This window comes from Belonocnema kinseyi, chromosome 10, assembly GCF_010883055.1.
Source record: "Belonocnema kinseyi isolate 2016_QV_RU_SX_M_011 chromosome 10, B_treatae_v1, whole genome shotgun sequence".
NCBI lineage: Eukaryota > Metazoa > Arthropoda > Insecta > Hymenoptera > Cynipidae > Belonocnema > Belonocnema kinseyi.
In genome coordinates, this window is record NC_046666.1 from 89,276,521 (window position 1) to 89,282,703 (window position 6,183).

The 6,183-nt window shown below is 34.4% G+C and overlaps 1 protein-coding gene across 1 annotated transcript in view; it reads left to right on the forward strand.

The window, feature by feature from the left end:
- Window positions 1-6,183, forward strand: part of LOC117181251 (receptor-type tyrosine-protein phosphatase N2) — a gene marked incomplete at its 3' end in the record, with an annotated part of 454,371 nt that overhangs the window by 91,941 nt on the left and 356,247 nt on the right. The gene's annotated exons all lie outside the window — the stretch shown is intronic.

A 6,183-nucleotide genomic window follows, 5' to 3' on the forward strand; every position in this document is an offset into this window, starting at 1 on the left:
TAACCACACCCAACCACAGTCTGTTATTCGCATCTAATTTGATTGTAACTAAATTTATTAATAAAGAACGGTTGAATTGATGTTATCAATTCAACCATATTTTTGAAAAGTCTCCATTTACTTTTAACGTATAACAATTTATATAATATTTTATTATTCCATAATTTACTCATTTTCCCTTTCATCGCAAATTAATTTTAATTCTAATTTTTATTTAAAATTTTCGAAAAACTCTCTACTCATAAAGAAATTTAAATCAAAATAATTATTGTTTCCTTTAAGGCCATGTGAGCGTAACCTGACAAATTCTTTTTACATGTTCTTCAAAACCAACCTTCCTTCACATGAAACGCGATATCGACTTGCAAATTTGAGAAACTAAATATGAAGCGCTAAGAAACGTTTCTGTGGTCCTAAATGTTTACAATAATGAAAAAAAATATTATGTAAAATTTTTTGTTGCTTTTTTCATCATTATAAAAATTTATGACCGGAAAACGTTTCTTAAGAGGCGCAATGTGTCAGCAAGAAACTGTTGATGTTCCCGGGTCCATCTCTCCCTCTTCCGTATTGTCCTGCTTGCGTCAGATAAGATCCGTATTTTTTCAAAAATATGCTGCTAGATTGTCAGCAGTGTTTACAGATTGTCAGCAACGTTTAATCAATCACACGTTGAACACGGGACGCATTCAATTTATGGTCCAAAGATCGCACTTCTACGAGATATCCTTACGAACGGAGGTATCCATTTCAGGCAGATCTTGGGACTTAGAAGGAACCTGCATGTAAATATTTCTTCTTGTCCTGAAATCATATATCATCTCTCAGAAGCTGCCTGCTTTCCGCGGGTGGCTTTAATGACGCCTGCACATCTTCCTTTTTAGTTTCTTCAAGTAGCGGTTGAGGAAGTGCTCCGCGAACATATCCAGTTTTCAAGAAGTAGCACGATGATTTCGAAATGACGGATGTGAAACGCGGTGAAGTTCTTGGTGTTTCTGGCACCACAGAGAGTGCATACGTGCCATTAAGCCTTCTCTAATGGGAATAATGCTGGCATCATAGCAGTCTAGCAAGCCATCCTTAAGTTAATTTGTCTACTCAATTTGGGCGTTTCGGCGGTTCGTCGTCGTGTTCCCATTTAAATTATTTACAGCACCCTAGACCCCAGGGTGATCGGCACTGTTTGTCGACTCATTGTCGGGTGTTCTGCGCGTTCGATCATTCCGCAAGCAAGAATGAGGATGCATACTCTGAAAGGTCGCCCGGTATCCAAGAGCTATTCACTTCGAAGTCCGTTAAAGTCTACGTAACGTTATTTCAGCAATGTCGTGCGACTTCAACCGTACTTTCGTGACTTTGTTTGACTCTAGTTCTTGAATTCTTTAGTTCTTGACTTCGATGAATTCAAGCAATGACTTTCGACTTCGTGCTGACTTCATGACTCGGTTTGACTTGGTCCGTACTGTGCACTGCATCGTCCTGACGCCCTTTTCGACTATGCGTATGCCACTCAATCCCGATGTCTATCGAGTTAGCACAATAACTTTAGATAATTGCAGCAATGTCCAATTTGTATTTTGCTTCTAATTATTTGTGAAAAATAATGGTTTCATTATTTTTTTTTATTAAAGGTTAAATGTCTCGATAACTTGAAATCAAATGAGCAACGCGAGAACGTAAATAATAACGATATTAAAGAGCTAAATGGTTGAGAATTGGCTGTTTTGAAACCGAGAGATAGTTAAACACAAAATTTGCCGCATTTTTTGTATAAAATATTTTTAGGTTTCTTTATGTGGATCACTTATCATCTTGATATAAAGTTAGCGAAACATAAAATATTAATTAATTTAAAAAGTGCGGAAATGTTTTTTTACAAACAAAAAAATAGAAGAGGAAAAAATGTCAAATTACTGATAGAATAACTTTACATTTAAAAAAAATTATTTCGCTAACTTGAGGGACATTTAATAAAATGTTATCAATTTTTTTGACACTTTAAAATTATGATTAAGAAATAAAATAGTCGTGTTCAACACGTATTCAGATACACCGAAAAAAGTGTACATCCCCGAAACTTAATGGTCTAAATTTGCATGTCTTTCGCCGTAAGAAATAGAATTTTACGGATTTTTGAATATTTTGTACGAATTAGGTAATTCTTTTACACTTAACTAAAGAACTGTGACAATATAATAAAATAGTCTTGTTTAACATGTATTTCGATACACAAACAAAAAATTTACATATTTGAAACTGATGGTTTGAAATTGGTCTGACTTTTAGTTTAAGAAATAACATCTAATAGATTTCTTGACATTTTTTACTCAAATTGTAATTTTGTGGATATACTCAACGGAAAAACAATAACAATTTTATATAATGGTCTCTTTTACAACATTTTTTAAATCTAGTAGAGTGAATGACGCCTGAAAAAATCCTTGGATGCTAATGCACCCAAGGGGTGATTGCTACAGATATTAATCAGCAAACTGGATCGGAGCAGTGTTGCGGAACGAGTTTGTTATTTAACTGAATAAGACGATAATTCTAGATCAATATAAAAATTCTATAATCCCTTCCCGCCATTCCTCCTTTTTTGTAATAATGATAATAATAGAAAACAATAAACAGCGTTAAAAATCAGCAGGTCAAATTTTAACGTTATTCAGTGTGAGAAATGAAATTTTATGGATTTTCGGCTATTTCGTATCCACTGAGTACGACTTTAAAATAAATTTATATAGAACCATAATCATCTAAAACAAAAGTCTTGTTTTACATATGTTCATATATCTAGGAAGTAATGTACAGCATTAAAACTGTAAATTTTTAGATTCTCATTTATAAGAGTGTAATGTAATCGTCCAAATTTTTTCATGTCTGATTTTTAACGGGTCTTTACGTTTCAGCATACACAGAGTCAGGAAATCTTAAAATATTTATTTCCCTTCGAAAATGAGTTATAAATAATCTAAAAGTGTATAATTAGTAAGGTTATTGGCTATCAAGGTTTTTTCAGTAAAAAGTACTGGGTACTTCTATTTAGTCGAGAGAAAACGGAAGACGTCTAAAACATAACCAGAAAATGCATTAGTTGTGAATTTTGTTTCTAGCGTAGACTTTTTGAATTATAAAATATTCATTACCACACGAAAATAAACGACATAACCTAAAAAACATTAACAGTGAATTTCTATGGCTATTTGATTTTTTCCATAAAAAAGCACCTATTTAATTGAGAGGAAACGGACAACCTAGAAGATGTTACCGAAAACTGCATTATTTGTCAGTTTTATTACCAACTTACCCCATTTTCGGCATAAGATATTGGTTTCCTTCCCACCAAAAAAGTAAGAGATAACCTTAAAATATATTTTTTAACTGTATTTCAAATTTAGTTTTTTTCATGGTCAAAATATATTTATGTATACCGACAAAGAATGAAATGACCTACAATTGCATGCATTTTAAATTATCTTGACTATTCAATGTTTTTTTAACAAAAAAATATCGTTTAGTCGAGAAAAAATGGAAGACCTACAATACATAATGTAAAGATGCATTATTTTTAAATTGTATTCTTAACAACGCCTTTTCCCACAATAAAATATTCATTTCCCAACGAAAATAAGCGAGATAACCAAAAACTACATCATTAGTGAAATTTATTGGCTATTTCATAATTTTTTATTGAGAAATAATCATTAATAAGCATTAATAAAAAGTCAATAAATATTGTTCATATTGTAGAATTCCATATTTTATTTTTCACATAAAATTGTTTCAAGAAAAAATATCAATATTGTTTATTTTAATTATTATTAATTTTTTAATTGTACAGAATTGTGTTTTCTGTGTGTTTACTGCATTTACTTTTTCTGCTACTGCATCTGTTGATCTAAGCAATTTGATCTAGCTCTTCTCATAGACTATATGTAACATACATTGGTGTAGTGAATTTAATATACATGTGTTCTCAATAAAATTAATAATCTAGAATTCATAGACTCAGTTGTTATTTATAATGAAAGTGCAATGTACGGGTAAACTTTTTTCTAATTTTGCTCCAAATGGTCCAAATTTAAGGGGAATACAATTAATTTTGTAGGTTGAGTCTGTTATTTATTTGCTTAACTGAACTTTTCGACTTTTAATCTAATTTTAGTTTTGGTTAACAGGAAGAAGGTATCATGTTTTATTATTTAGAATCGAAAATTACAGCTAAACTTATTTTGAATTTATGAAAAATGAAATTATATGATTTTTCTTGTAAGTGATTACCATGCATGTATATGAAATTTAATATATGCGCTCTTAATGGCCGTTTTATATACTTCACTGCTGAAGGAGTGAACAAGCACTTAGGGGTACGAAGAAGTTTTCCGCTGCAGGACCAGATGGTATCAAGAACTTCTTATGGAAGAAGTTTACTTCTACAAAACCATAATCTGGTCCACATATTTATTTCAGATTGAAAGTCGGAAACGCTTATTCCGCAGTGGCTGGTGTTAGGACGTATTTACTACTGGTGAAAAAAGGCAACTTGTCTAACCTAGAGAATGACAAACCAATGAATCGTTTGAACATACTGTATAGGATCTTTACAGCTGTCCTAAAAACACGATTGATGCAAAAAATTGAGCCTCGGTGGAGAGAGATGTACAAACAACGTGGCTCGAAAAAGGGTGTAGCAGGAGGCCGAGAGTACCTGCTAATTGACAGTTACTTTTGCAGGGACGTCGTGGCCTATCAGCGCGTCGTGTCAATCGACGGGATTGACTACCGGAAACCTTTCGATTGAAAAATTGAAGGTTCATCAATACATGCTGAGACGAATAGAGAGATTGATGCCCTTTTGAAAAACTAGATTTACATCTCATCTGGAAAAGATCGTATGACAACGAACAACGTCACCTTCCAGAGTGACGTCTTTAAGAGAGAAATCATGACCCCTCTGCTTTTTTGCATCACACTTCTGCTTGTACCTCTCTCACTACGAAATTATTTTGGATACCCATGTTCCAGATAAAATCAAACTTCAGAGAATTGTGTCAAGAATTGTCAAGAAGTTCACAGAAGAGATTTGTATGGACTTTGGATTTTACAAGTATGCTAAAATTCATTTGAAAAAAGAAAAGATTACTGGCGTTTCTAAGGACCTTGAGCTTGCGGACATACGTGTTATTAGACATCTTGACACTGAAAAGACCTATATATTCCTCAGCGTGCTTTAAAGTTGCATTTAGGAAGTAACATCAGTGAAGGAGTCTCTCCGAAAAAGATAGAAGCATGTTTTTCGGAACATTTGGTCTTCAAATCTGTCGGCGTTGAACAAGGTATCTGCGAGTAACATGCTTGCCGTCCTGGTTCTAATCTTCTCGCTACACATATGATCGTGCATCTGCATAAAAGCTTGTATATAGATTCGTCTGTTCCGAAATTATACATCTCACGCCGTCAAGGCGGCTACGGACTTGTGAATCTCCAGTGTCTTCATAACCGAATTGTTTTAAGTACAGCTTACATCGTTGCAAATAGCAGAGATCCTCTCCTAAAAATGGTCAGAAACCACAAGATGATTGGAAAAGGAGCGTTTATTTACAATAACGTGGAGAAGAGTCCAAAGCGAGAAGTGCCAAATTGTCTGGAACTACAATTTTCGAACAGCCGTATTCGTTGCACACTCGAGGCTTGACATCGTTCTTCAAGACTTCGACAAGCGAACTATATTCGTGATTGAATTCTCGGCTCCAGCCGACTACATCATTACTGCTAAGGAGAAGAAAAAGGAGGAGAGGCATGAAGACCTTAGAAAGGAGTTGCAACGACTATAATCAAAGCATTCAGTTTAAGTAATTGTCCGTGCGATCGATACTCTCGCAGGTGCGAAGCTATCACTGGTTCGTAACCTTAAAGCCATAACCTCATGCGAAAAACACGCTAAGGAGTTTGTGAAATGGATGCACAAAGCAGTCATTCTTGGATCACTTTGTGTCCATAAGACACAGGAGGGTTTCATCGGCCTGTAGTTGTGATTTCATCGTGACCTGTAACCACCCTTCTCAGGTCGTGAGACGTGGCAATAGATGTGGTGTAACGCGTTTTTGCTAGGAGCTGGTGTCATTTTTAGATGACGGGTTGTCCGCAGTTAGATGTCCTCGGTTGTCCTTATGACAAACT